This window comes from Meriones unguiculatus, chromosome 18 (assembly GCF_030254825.1).
Source record: "Meriones unguiculatus strain TT.TT164.6M chromosome 18, Bangor_MerUng_6.1, whole genome shotgun sequence".
In the NCBI taxonomy this organism is placed as follows: Eukaryota; Metazoa; Chordata; class Mammalia; order Rodentia; family Muridae; genus Meriones; species Meriones unguiculatus.
Genome location: NC_083365.1, coordinates 31,895,724 through 31,910,546, shown reverse-complemented (window position 1 = coordinate 31,910,546; position 14,823 = coordinate 31,895,724). Strand labels below are relative to the sequence as shown.

The window sequence follows — 14,823 nt, the reverse complement described above, 5'->3', positions numbered from 1 at the left end:
ACGCGGTGCGGTTTTCTATGACATCATACTTCACAAATGTAGACAGACCTATTTCCCATGACCTTAACCCTGGAAAATAGAAGGTTTTTTTTTTTTAATGTATTTCCCAGTTAAAATTTTTGAGATTTCTTTTTTCCAAAACACAACCCCTCTGCTCTCTCATGGCTTTCACACATTGTACTTTCACTGTCTCAGATAGCTCAGGAATGCCATAACACTAATGAAATGTCAGGATGAGCAAAGTGATGTAAACACATATAGGCTCCAGTTTTGTTTCTTTGTTTTTTGAGTTAGTTATTTTTTTATTTCTCTTATACCCTGGTTGCAGCCCCATCCCTCTTCCCCTCCCAGTCCCGCCCTCCCTTCCTCTCCCCTCGCCTATTCCGAAGAAAAAGGATAGGTTTGATATTTTAAGGGCTTGTTTTAAACATGTTGGTTTCTCTTAGGCTCTACCTTCAACTCAAATAGTAGGAAACAGATTCTGAGACATAAACTACCATCTAAAGAAATGCCAAGGCGAAAATGTGTAGAATAAGGTGTTGTCTAAGTACAGACATGAAACAGCACAGAGAGAGCTAATGATGTATTGTGATACCACTCTCCAACAAACAAGTGTGATTGACTCTAAAGAGTCGATGCGTAGAAGCCATAATAAGCTTGTCATCCCCTTTATCTGACTGTGTGGCCCACTGCCCTGTTCCCATCAAACTGCAGCTCACCCTCTTCTAGGGAGTAACCACCATGCCTTCAGTTTTGTTGCACAGTTCGGATGGAGAGAGATAGTTGATGTAGACATTTTCAAACAATCTGTAGCCATCAATTCCATTTTGAAAGATTTAGGAATAAATGATGAAAGAAATGATGTCCCAGCTCCTCTACCAAATATTAATGTAATCATATTGGGTAAGGCCATTTAAAGGGACCACCCACCACAAGGATGGACTTACTCCCTGAGGATGAAAAGAACAAAGGAAAGCAAACAGATAATATCTCTGTTTGAGAGCAAGAATTTCTAAAAGTCAATCAAAAACATTTTTTTTAATTATTCTGGCTGCCAACTGCGTATACATCAAAAGTTTGCTTAGTGTTGTATGCAAGACTGTTGCCAATATGATTAAGAGGAAATTCTCAAGAGTGTTTCAAAGATCTTCAATATCAAAAATGATTTTAATGAAGAGGCAGAATCCAATGTACTCCAAGAGAAGCAGTGGTATGAAAAGAGACACCATGTTGTGCCTGAGGCTATAACATTCTATGAATTGTTCCAATCACTAGTTACTCTGATCTATTTATAAAATTGTTACTATCAGAAACATTGTCAAAAATACAGTAGCAAGTCAAGTACATTAGCATAACATTACACAACATCCACTCACATGTGTGATTTCAGTAGAGATTTCAAATCAATGGCTGTTTCTTCTAGTAAAAAGAAAAAAAATTCTTCCAGAAAAAAAGTGGGGTTTTTTGTTTCTTGTTGTTTTGGTTTGGTTTGTCTTTGCTTTTGTTTTCTGATTTGTTTTGTTTTGTTTTGTTTCTTTACTTGGAACTATAAGTTCTCTAAAGAAAGTAGCAGCTTGAACTGTCCCTCTTTCTGTAAAGATTTCTGTTAGGTTGTTTCGTTTTCTTTTTCTAAATTCCAGTTAACTTCATGAAGATTTTTAAAGTTGGCATTAAAAATAAAATATCTAAAAAAATTTGTAAAATACAATTTACAAGATCTGATCTTCTTTAAAATTTATTTCTTTATAAATTTATTCACTTTGTATCCAGATGTAGCGCCTACCTTATCCCCTCCCAACCTCACCCCCCCTCCTCATCTTCTCCCATGCTCCTCCCCAAGACCACTGATGGGAGAGGTACTCCTCCCCTTCCCTCTGACCCTAGCCTATCAGGACTCATCAGAACTGGCTGCATTGTCTTCCTCTGTGACCTGGTCAGGCTGCTCCCCCTCAGGCGGAGGTAATCAAAGAGCCAGCCACTGAGTTCATGTCAGAGACAGACCCTGTTCCCATTACTAGGATCTTTGTCCATGAGTTGTAAACTGAAAGTCAGTGTTCTGCAGTGTTCCCAGCATCAAGCAGCCCTCTGGTGGTGATTGGCTGGTGTGTGGAGAGACCCTTTAAATCCTGCCCGAGAGCTTATTTACTCAATTTTAATCTTCTCAGATTTGACAAACTCAATTACTACCCAGCTTGTAGTTTTGAGGGTTGAAAGTCAATAGCTTTTCAATTTTAAAAAGACACTTAAAAATATAATCTATTAGAGAACATCCTAGTTCATGTGCCATCATTATTTCAATGAATTATTTTCTAATTTTGTTTTTCCTTCTAGGCTCTATGGAGACAAAAATATATTTGTGTAGCTGGAGAGTCCTTTATTTGTGTCTGTTAACAAACATTTGTTTTTCCATGCATCGTTACCAACACTGTGCAAGACTGAAGAACACTGGCGATCTTTTGTATTGATATGTGTACTTGGTGTGTGTGTTGGTAAGTTATCCATGCGCCAATGGATAGCTCCACACCCATACCCAAACAGGTGGCCCTGGTTTAGCCCAGTGGTCACAAAACAAGAACAAAAAGACGTGATGTGTGTGGTGGTTTGAATAGTTATGGCCCCCATAGATTCATGTGTTTGAGTTGAGTTGCCCATGGCAGAGGGAGCACTATCAGGAGGTCTAGCCTTGTTAGAAGAAGTGTGTCACTGTGAAGGCAGGCTTTCATGTCTTATGTGCTCAAGCTATGCCCAGCTTCTTTTGCTGCGTGCGAATCAAGATGTAGGACTCTCAGCTTCTTCTCCATCATCATGTCTGCCTGCATGTTACCATGCTTTACATGATGACAACAACAGACTAAACCTTTGAAACTGTACTCCAGCCTCGATTAAATGTTTTTCTTTATAAGTGTTGTAGCCATGGTGTCTCTTCACAGCAATAGAAACCCTAACTTAGACATTGTGAGGAGGGGACTTACTTGGATGATCCTGGAGTCAGTGAAGGATAGAGAGGGTCAGAGGGGTTGGGGTGGTGAGGGTGACTAGAATGTACTATTAACATATCTGAAATTGTAAAATAAATTAAGAGTACTGGTTTTGAAATCAAGCAGGCTTAAGACTGGAGAATTCCTAAGTTTGTTATAACTGACTTTTTTTTAAAAAAAAATTATAACTTCTAATTTTGAAACAGTTTTAGATTCATCAGAAAGTCCACAAATAGTACAGATAGCCTCCCTTTATTGCACTTCTCTGAATAAGAGCATCTTAGACTAGATATTTTCAGAACAAAAAGCTGTTATCAGTGCAATACATTCTAAAGAACACAGTTCATTAGAATTTGCCCAAGTTTTCTACAAACTAGTTGTGAGTATTATATGAGGTTATTTTTGTAACTAGTGTGGCCACTGGGATGCAACATCATGATCTACAAATATTTTATCGCCATAAAGAAACTCCCTTAAGGTACATGACTTTTTTTTCTTCTTCTTCTTCAGGAAAAACACTCATTAGAGATTTTGGTTATGTGACATGCTTTTTGTGTTTAACTTGAAAAAGAAACTGTCAGCCTGTTTTTCAAAGTGCTAACATATTTTTCACTCCATGTCAACACTTAACACTAGCACACAGTCTTTTATATTTTGGGTGATTGACTATGTGTGTGATAGCACAAGTTGTAACCTTAATTTACATTTCCCTAAAGGACAGTTGCAGAGAATGGGTTTTCCTTTATTTGTTTGTCATTTGATCCCTGACGTTGAAAAATTAGGACAAGAGTTGGTCAGAGAGCCACGAGTAGTCACTGTGAGATAAAACAAGACTAAACTAAGGAAGTAGAAATGTTTATAAAATGAGTGATTTTTAAAATGTGTGTACAAAGCACCTTGTGTATGTGCTTAATGTGTCTTCTTGATTTAATGTTATCATGGAACAGTCATTAAGAGACAGAACTCTTGTAGGTTGCAAAGGGAAACAAGGAAAAACTTACATGATCATGACTTTTAACTTTTGGGTGATAGAACTGAATGGTGAGGCTGCTCAGCACAAAGAATGGGAGAAGAGAAAGAAAAAGCTGCATGTAAATAAAGGATTCAGAGTTTAGTAGATTTTAAGACTGTGTGCAGCATCTGGATGGAGTGATCCCCTTGGGAGGATGGCGGGGTCCACTGGTTAACCCAACAAATGATAGATTTCTGAATTAAAAGCTACAAAATAGGGAGTTATATCGAGAGTAAACAGAGATAGTACTCCAGGAGTCATAAGAGTTATCATGTATTCCTACTTCCAAAAAGGTATTGGACTAGAGAGATGGTTCAACGGGTATGAGAAATCTTCCAAAGGACCAGGGTTCAAGTTCCAGCACCGACATGGGGGCTCACAACAATCTGTAACGCCAGTTCTAGGAGCTCCTACACTATCGTCATGTCACTGTGATCACCAGGATCACACTGGTATATACAGACATCCATGCAGATAAAACATCCATACATGTAACATGTAAAAACAGGAATAAAAATTAACTAAATAAAAATTTACCAGTTTGTTGAAATATGTAAATAAAAAGCACAGTTGTGGAGGAATTCTCAGAACATTTAATGGATCTGCTGGGCATGATGGGACACACCTTTAATTCTAATACTCCAGAGACAGAGGCAGAGGCAGGCAGAGCTTTGTTAGATTGAGACTAGCCTGGTCTTCATACTGAGTTCTAGGCCAGCCAGGGAATAGTCCCCAAAAGTATATATGTTCCACCACCACCTCTATAGATTCAATCTCTAGGCTTTGAAGCTGTTATGCCTCTACCACCATTATAGCTTGAGATGGCCCAGCACATCTCACACACTGACAGAAGAATAAAAAAAAGAATTTGCATTTGCAGCTCAAATTCACAACTGTTAGCAAAAAGTTTATTCTGGCAACAAGGAATCTCATAGAGGTACCACTGTCAACATCAGAAGGCAAGGTAAGGACAAGGCAGCAGCATCTTTTATCTGTAGACAAAGGTGAGAGGCATGACCTGAGGGTAAGGCCTTCCCACTGCCTCATGAGTACAGCCAGAATGTATGTGAATGTCAACAACAGGAAAAAGTAGGAAACGACATCTTGTATATAAAGAGGATCAGGAGAAGACCCAGACAGAGTTCTAGGAGCCAGGAGAGGTCAGAAAGGAGGAAAAATGATCTGTTTTCATGAATAGTACCTAAGAGTTTGAAAATCCATGCTACGCCTGGTCAGTTCAGCATTCCCAATATTCTCAAGCTCCTGGCCTCTCTCTATTTTAACTGCTGTTCCTTGGAATCAAGCCACTATCACCTGTTGTCTAAATTCCAAGGATACCTCTCAAGTTACCTCTCTACCTCCAGTCTTACCCCTTCACTCTAATTGCGTTCCTGCCACTAAAACTGGTGTGAGAATTCGAAAGTGAAAAGTCTGTCCAAGAATGGTGGCTCATGCCAATAATCCAGCATTTGGGAGGTTGAGGGAAGAGATTCTAGAGTAGCCTGGGATACATTGTGAGACCCTGTCTGAGACAGCAGCAACAACAAATATAAATCCAACCATATTTCTCACTTTCTATTTTCAAACAATTCCCTACTTGGTTTCACAGACTAGATAAATGTCTACAATGAATGTTATCTGTACAGGTTCCAGCAGTGTTTTGGATGTCATAGCTGTCTAAGTCTTTAGCTTTATTGTGGTCTACCAGATCTGACGCTGTGGTGTGAAAACAAAGTATAAGCAATATGTAAGTGAATGTGAGTAGTTTGTTCTAGTGACATCTTGTTTAAAAAACAAAATCAACAATGGATTGGTCCCCAGAGTCAACTTGATGTCCCTGGACCAGATGACTGAACGGTGTCCTCTCTTTCAATTGGACTATTTGGTCTGAAATTATACCTGTATAATTCTCAGAGAAGTTTGTATACTAAGAATGGTGTTCTCTTACACAAAGGAAGAAGCTGGAAGGTGGATAGTGAAAGCAGGACTTTGCTTTCCACAGACATCTGTGTTGGCACTTGGTATGTCAGTATAGCTGTGGAGCCAGAAGTATGGAAAATGATGATGCCAGAGTAGACAGCCTTGTGGTACTGGCAAGGCTAACTTCCAACCTCAATGGCCATACCAGAGAGAGAAAGCTCTGTTCAAAGTGCTACTACTGAACCCAGAAGTAGCGGTCCCACATTAATGGGAACGGACTGCGTTAGCAGGAGTTGGAGGAGGGGAGGAATATGGGAGAATAGACTCCTGGCAGGTAGAAATGAAGAATAATGGGCAAAGAAGAAAAACAACCATGAGGGAACCAAGTAGGGTCAGTAGTGGAACAATATAAGAAACTTTTGTAGAAAGAGCCCAGAAAGTCTATTCCATGCCCATTTAAACACTCAGAAGTAACTAGACTACACTTGAAAAGGGGCATCATTTAAGACTGATTAATTTGGGCAGCAAAGAAAGTTGTTGTTTTATTTACAGCACAAGCTGATGAGACAAGAGCTGTTGAGAAACATGAATAAAAAGCACCAGTAATTAAAAAGCATTAAACCATTAAAAAGCACCAGCAATTCAAGAGTATATTGGAATGAATTGAGTTTTATTCTTCTAAACGTCACCTATACCCATGTGGTATGCACAGATATTTATAGAGTTCAAATAATACCATGCCATTCTTTCCTAAGTAGGTTCAAAGGATGTCCACAGTGGCTAGCAATAAAAACACAAATGAAGGTGCTCAACACCCTTAGCCATCAGGGAGATGCAAATCAAAACGACCCTGAGATTTCACCTTACACCCATCAGAATGGCTAAGATGAATAAATCAAGTGACAACATATGCTGGAGAGGTTGTGGGGGAAAAGGAACCCTCCTCCATTGCTGGTGGGAATGTAAACTTGTACAACTACTTTGGAAAACACTCTGGTGCTTTCTCAGACAATTAGGAATAGTGCTTCCTCAAGATCCAGCTAGACCACTCCTAGGCATATATCCAAAAAATGCTCAAGTACACAACAAGGACATTTGCTCAACCATGTTCGTAGCAGCTTTATTTGTAATAACCAGAACCTGGAAACAACCCAAATGTCCCTCAATGGAAGAATGGATATCAGTGAGTTCCTGTCAGATATATATCTGGACACAGGGATCTTTTCTGAGACTGACACTCCACCAAGGACCACATATGGATATAACCTAGAACCTCTGCTCGGATGAAGCCCGTGGTAGCTCAGTAAGCAATTGGTTTCCCATAGTAAGGGGAACAGGGACTATTTCTGACAAGAACTCAATGGCAGGCTCTTTGACCTCCCCATCCCCCAAGGGAGGAGCAGTCCTGCTAGGCCACAGAGGAGGACTTTGCAGCCAGTCCTGAAGATACCTGATAAAACAGGGTCAGATGAAAGGGAAGGAGGTCTTCTCCAATCAGTGGACTTGGAAAGGGGCAAGGAGGAGGTGAGGGAGGGAGTGTTTGGGAGGGAATGAGGGAGCGCGATACAGCTAGGATACAGAGTTAATAAAATGTAACTAATAATAAAAAATTAATTAATTAAAAAAACACACACAAATGAGAAAATGTGCCAGGCTTATTTTGCAAGGAATCCTCTGACAGAGGTGAGAAGGTCAAGCTGGATAAGTAGAAGCCTAGCCTTCAATGCTCTTCCTGGTCCACTCCTTCCCATGCTTAGCATCATCACATACCAGTATCCATGCTGCTTTCCTATATCTGTCCTTTCTGGTCTGTTTCTAGGAACTGCCATACTTTCTCTTCCTTTAGGATCTCGCAAATGGTCATTACCTCTACTTAGAAAAGTCTCGGGGTGTAGATAAGGCTTAGTGTTAGAGCAGGTGACATGCACGCACAGGTCCCTGGGTTCAGTCTCTAGCACTGCAGAGGATCTAAATGAAAAGACAATCCTACACTCTTTCTGACTGGTACCCACCTTTATATTAAAAAGATTTTTTTAAAGTCCTGAGAGCATTTTGGCATAGCAGAAAAAAAAAAAAAGCTGTGATCTTTTCTTGGTCCTAGAGTGACTGCTATCTGGCTCTGATAGTAATGAGTAAGTAATGAGTAAGATTACCTTACTCATTAGAAAAAGATGGCAGGGGTGGCCAGCATGAAGAATCCACCTTGCTGGGATCTGGAAAAGATCATCCTGAGTGAGCTGTCCCAGAAGCAGAAAGATGCACACGGTATATACTCACTCATATAGACATATAATATAGGATAAACCTACTAAAATCTGTACACCTAAAGAAACTAATCAAGAGGGATGACTCTTGCTAAAATTCTCAATTCCTATCCAGAAAGGCAAATAGGATGAACATCAGAAGAAGGAGAAAAGAGGGAACAAGTCAGGAGCCTGACACAGAGGACCTCTGAAAGGCTCTGCCCTGCAGACCATCAGTGCAGATGCTGAGACTTATGGGCAACCTTAAGGCAGAGTGCAGGGAATCTTAGGAAAGAAGTGGGAAATAGTAAGATCTGGAGAGGACAGGAACTCTACAAGGAGAGCAACAGAACCAAAAATATCTGAGCACAGGGGTCTTTCCTGAGACTGATACTCCAACCAAGGACTATGCATGGAGATAACCTAAGACCTCTGCATAGATGTAGCCCATGGCAGTTCAGTATCCAAGTGGGTTCCATTGTAATAGGAACAGGGACTGTCTCTGACATGAACTGATTGGCCTGCTCTTTAATTACCTCCCCCTGAAGGGAAAGCAGCATTACCAGGCCACAGAAGAAGACAATGCAGCCACTCCTGATGAGACCTAATTGACTAGGATCAGAAGGAAAGAAAAGAGGACCTCCCTTATCAGTAGACTTGGGGAGGGGCATGCAGGCAAAGGGTAGAGGAAGGGAGGGATTGGGATGGGAGGAGGGAGGGAACCACAGGGGGATACAAAGTGAATAAAATGTAATTAATAAAGAATTTAAAAAAATAATCCACCTTGCAGTAGCCCAGAAAAGTAAGACAGCCTGACCAACGCCCCCTGCCATCCATGTCCAGATACAACACGCCAAGAGCTATGCAACACCTGTTTCACCTGTGAGCTGCTGCACCTTGTGGGAGAGCCAGTGCTGCAGAAGGAGAGCCAGGAACATATCACCGCCACCAAAGATGAAAACCTGAATCATGTCTGTGGTGGGAGACGTCTCAGCTCTGTCCCAGTGTTTATGGTGCTTCAGAGACCAAAGGCCTTGAGCTAGAGCAATCAATGACTCATGGTAATAAGTATTTACCTGGTGGGTGAAAAGTATCCTGAGTGATGCATTGCAGTGTCCAATGCCACTGTCATACATGAACGTGTGATGGAGGAGTGGGTAGGATGGTATGTATGAGGCGGAGAGGCCGAACCGTGTTAATGTCCCATAATCCATTGGAGGCCATGTTGATTGCATAGCCTGTACAGCCATCCAGGGCCATATTGATGTCCGTGCGCCGGGCTGTTGCTGGGGACCATGTCAGTGCCTGTGGCCCATACTGCCACCAGAGAGCAAGCTGTGGGCCATGGCATGTGCTGACACGGAAAGCTGGGTGAATATCCGTGATTCATGCTGTTACCAGATACCATGTGGAAATCCATGTGTTCCTGCTGACTGTTAAAGCTTCTTTCACAGTGGTATAGATGACTGTAGATTCATAGTTGAGAATCTACAGAGGCATGGAAGGCAACCCCCTTGTTCTGTGACAACCCCCACTTTTATCCCCCCAAAGAAGTAACAATCTAGACAGGAAGCCATTGAAGAGAACTCTTAAAAATTGTGATAAGGATGGCGAAGTGTAACTCTCCACCATAGATGGCTACTGGCATGGGTGGGGATGAGGAAGGACAAACTTTTCTTTAAGGGCTGACCACCTAGAAATTGACCATGCTCCAGTGTCTATACAGACAACACAAATTTGACTTGTTTTGTTTTGTTTTTAATCTTTTGAATGGGGGCGGGGGGAACAAGGTGGGGAGAGTTTCTCAGAGGACGTGGAAGTAAGGGTGATCGGGGTGCTTTATGTGAAATTCCCAGATAACAGTAAACATATTTAAAAAAAAAAAAAAAAAAAGAGCTCTAAGCATCCTCCCTAGCCCTCTGTTCAGATGTGGACAATTGGCAACTCAGTCTCCGTGTGGATCTCTAAGGAAGGGCAGCAGGGGCTGCCTCTATCTTGAACTCAGTTGACTGCTCTTTGATCACTGACTCCTGATGATGCAGCCTTGCCAGACCACGGAGGAAGAGGATCCAGGCAGTCATGATGAGACTTAACAAGCTGTGGGCAGATGGCAATTGTAGAGAACTCCCCCTTTCAGTGGACTAGGGGAAGGGGATGGGGGGAAGAGGGAGGGAGAGTGGGACTGGGGGAGGGGCTTCAATCAGAATATATAATGAATAAATTGTGAAGAAAAACAACCAAAACATTTTTTTAAAAAGACAAAGAGCAAAAACATCAACTATACAGAACTCAAAGAATGGTCAGAGGAGTATAGAGAATATAAGGAGAGCGCTGAATAATGCAGAGCATTGTATCGGGAAACCAACACAATGGCCTTTCCACACTCGGCCCCGAACTCCCTCTTAGCCTGTTGCTTATATTTTTCCCCTCTGTACAGTAGGAACAAATGATTTCATCTACATTTCTGTCCTGTAACAATTGTCACTTCCCAACTCCTTGAAATTACATTGCTCTAGACTGGTGTTTTCTTCCTCCCTAAAAATCATAGCTGATTACCCAAAGAATGAAAGTTTTATCTTTCTGTCGTTTTGATGTTGTTTTTATTTTTGGCTATGCTAGGGTTGAACTCAGAGCTTTGTGCCAGTTAGATAAGTATTCTACTACTGAGGTGTACCTCTTTCCCAGCTAACAAATTTTTATATGTAGGGACTCTGGGGATACTCTCTAAGAGTGCATGTTTGGGGACTGGCTCAGTGCTTAAGAGCATTGACTTCTCTTCCAGGGGATCTGGGTTCAATTCCCAGCACCCACATGGCAGCTTACAACTGTCTGTAACTCCAGTTCCAGGGGATCTGACACCCTTGCACAGGCATGTATGCAGGGGGAAAAAACTAATGTTCATGAAATAAAGATGAATTTTAAGAAGAGAGTTTATATTTCATAGTAACTGAGACAACTTTGGACTGCTTTCTCCTCTAATATAAAGTTCAATAAAAACTGCTTTCTCTTTCTGGCTCTAAACTTAGCAAAACCCCTGCTGACTGATTTTCTCAAGGGAACTCTTCCTGGACCGGGACTATCACCCATGAAGAATAGTCTCCTTGTCCAAGGTCAATTTGCATCCTGGAAGTCTCCAGTTGAGGTGATTTCATAGAACCTCGGCCCCAAAAGAACAATCTAAAAGAAAAGAGGAAATACATGACCTGAGAGCCACTCCCACCCCAGTACCACACAGACACTGCAAAATGAACATAGAGTTCTTTCCAGTGGATCCCAGCCCGATTCTCAGTCTGCCTATGGAGCCCGTCTTCATCAGTCACCAGCCAGCAAAGGAGACAATGCCAATTAGCTACAAAAAGCTGAGGCGGAATCTTTCCTTCCAAGTTCATTGTTACAGTTTTGGGGGCTATTTTCCCAAAAGACTTCTCTTATGCCAGAATTGGAAAGTGGGCTTAACTCTGTAGTTTGTATGTTCTCTGGCTGTAACGAACTTCAATTCTAATAGGCAGATGATTACTCTCAGAAGAGAATTTATGAAAGTAATCATGCTCTGAGTGAAAATTTGAAGCTTTCAATAATCCTTGTGGTGTGATTTGTCCCACTTTCCAATGCAGTCTTATATTTCCTTTTTCACAACTGCCATTTAGATGCTAAGAATCAGGACCTTGCTTCCATCTTTGGTGGCCCATTCTTTCCATCTTCTGGGAAACTCAGATTTCACTTGGCTGCTCAGATGGTTTTCTTAGCTCTACGTTGGTAGTATGTACATCTTGCCGGGTCCCCATACTATATCCATTGTTCAGCATTTTGAATATCATTCTCTATTTGTTCATCCTCTGCACAGCTCTATGTACTCAGTGAAAAGACTCCTCCTCCTCACTGCCAAGAATGAATGGGAATTTGTCCAAGCTCATCAAAATGACCTTATTCTTCTTGCCAGTGACTGATTTAAGCATTAGCAAATAGTCCCATCCTGGCCAGTGAGATGAAAGAGTAAATATAGTGGAGAAACTTCTAGGAAAAATACCTTTAGTCTTAAAAATAATACTTAAATGGCTTCCCAGTAAAGGTGACAGATTAATTGATGCCTCTATTCATCACTAGTCCTTTGAAGCGACCACTAAGACAACAAAGGATTTTTCTTTTAGGGGAAAAATTATAGCAAGAAATGAAGAAAAAGGAATTTAATTTAATTTTAAAAATAAAGATAAAACCAAGGAAAGAAAACTAATAAAGAAGCAGATACTCAAACCCCCTCATCAGAGATAGGAATTGCCTCTCCCCCAACAATAGCAAGGTACTCCCAGAATATCCATAGGTAAGGACATGAAGCAAAAATGAGGACAGAGACACTGAGTGAAATCCCACATACTCAAAACTGAGAGCCTTCTGTAAGTCAGGTTTCCCAACTGTATCTACCCAGGCAGATCACACATGACGGTGGCACTCCATGTCCACAAGGCCCAATCACATGCAAACAGTTTCCAATTGGCACCTTTGTAGCTGGCCTTTTCTACTTTGTGGGGTCTTCTGTTTCCCACCCACCTACAACCTATTTTCCCACCTAAAACCATCCAGGAGAGAAACAAGGATAGAAGAGAAAGAGATCCCTGAATCTAATTTCTTTCCCTTTGTTTCTTCTACTACTAACAAACTTCAACCAACGGTAAAATGACTTATTATTTTACAGTCGTAACCAGTTCTCTTAACTCCCTGCAAGGCCCCTTCCCAGTTTCTAAACCAGCTCCTTCAAATGATTGTTTCTCCCAACCATTCCTCCCTCAGTTCCCCAACAGTCTACTTAAGCAGTCCCTTCTCCCATTTTCCCCAATACGAGCAACTCCAAACTATAATAACCGTTCTAGCCTATCTTCTCCTGGCTCAACTATCCCCTAACAATATCTTCTCCAACAACTGCCTTCTCTTCTGACTCTGCAACTCCCACAGCAGCTAGCTTTTTCAAATCCTATCCTGTTCCCAGAAATCCAAGTGACAACTAACACTAAAGGTTATACAGTCAAAACAGTCTAACAGCTTAGAATTCTTAAAGGGCCAGTTGACTAGCAACCGGGGATCCACACAAGATAAATCACACTGCAGACCTCAGTGTCCCGTTACCAAGATGTGACTATAGAGGATCATCAGACCATTGAGGAAGGTTTTCAAGTGAAAAAGTCTCAAGCAACTGAGAAGACAAGTGCCATGTAGGGAGAAGGAAGCATCAAGGAACTCTGTGGCTTTGAGTAGATGAGATGCAGTCTACATCTATAACACAAAACAAATTGCTGTCGTGAGGAGTGGAGGTTGAAAAAGGAGGTCTCAAAAATATTTTTAGTGAAAAAATAGACAGATAAATCAAACACATTTCCTAAAGCGGAACAAAATTTGAAAAGAAAAAAAAAGAAAAGAAAAAGTGGGCACAGGCAGTTGAAAGGTACAGCAACAAAGAATCAACATTTGAATAATAAAATTTCTCTCAAGGAAAGAAAAAGTCATGAAAGAGTAATACTTTTTAAGCTCAAGTAGTTGAGGTCATAAATTCCCAGATTGAAGGAAAGTACTGAAAGCCAAACACAATTAATAAAAGAAAAAAAAAAATCATTGAGACACATGTAGCTGCTGGGTTTGATCCACTTATTGCCAAAACATAAATAAATAAATAGATAGATAGATAGATAGATAGATAGATAGATAAACAGATAAATAAATAAATAACAAGTGGCTCATTTGTTTTGTTGTTGTTGTATGCACACTCTTCTCCAAACAAACAAACTAGCCACTCTAACTTGCAGCTTCTTAGCAACCTTCAGTCACTCCTCTTTTGCGGTCAGACATATCCTGGAACTAGAAGCAGGTCCTGCCTTGACTTCCATCGTAATGGGCTGCATATGCTGAATTAAGCTCTGTCCTCCCCATGTTGCTTTTGGTCATAGTGCTTGTCACAGCAATAGAACCCCAACTTGGATACCATCTCCTGCTTGTGCATAACTGACAAAATCACCAGCACCGTGGGAAAAGATGTGTTTCAGTGAACTAACGCTTTAGTAGCTCAAACCTGTCAAAACCAAAGGCCACTTACAGCTCACCCCTAACAACCAACTCCTCTTCCTGGACCCACAAAAGGAAGCTGTCGGTGGTGACCAGGGCTCTTGAGGAAATCTCAGTGCCACCAGCTCTCTTACTGCATATCTGAGCTGTACTTTCACTCTGTCTCTGAATAAAATCCCTTCTATTTTGCCATCACGGGCATTGTTTTGGTTCTTTGAATAAGGCTCCAAAAATCTGAGGGACCGTTCAGATAGAGGCCACAGTAATACTTTTGTTGCACTTTTTAATTCCTACATGCCGTTGGGGGAGCAAAGAAATGCCAAGGTTATAGTGATAGAAATCTAGGCCCCAGGCCTTCTCTATCACAATGACAGAAGGTTTCTAGGAAGAGTGAGAAGCTATTTGTTTTTAGATTATACTGTGGAATAAACTGACTGACTTACCCTCAGATAATGGGTTGCCTTTTTGAAACATCAGAAAATACAAATCACATACAAACTCCTTTAATGGCACATTCCTCCTTTGCTGTCTCACAGTAAAGGCATTTTAAAACCCAAACCACAACTTCCTGCTATAATCATTTTCTCTTGTGGCCTCATTGCAAAAGGGATACAGAGAGGAT

At 41.1% G+C, this 14,823-nt stretch overlaps 1 pseudogene; it reads left to right on the top strand.

Moving 5' to 3' along the window:
* The first annotated feature begins 741 nt into the window (after positions 1–741).
* On the top strand, positions 742–1,295 carry LOC110564257 (S-phase kinase-associated protein 1-like; annotated as a pseudogene).
* The last annotated feature ends 13,528 nt before the right edge of the window (positions 1,296–14,823 follow it).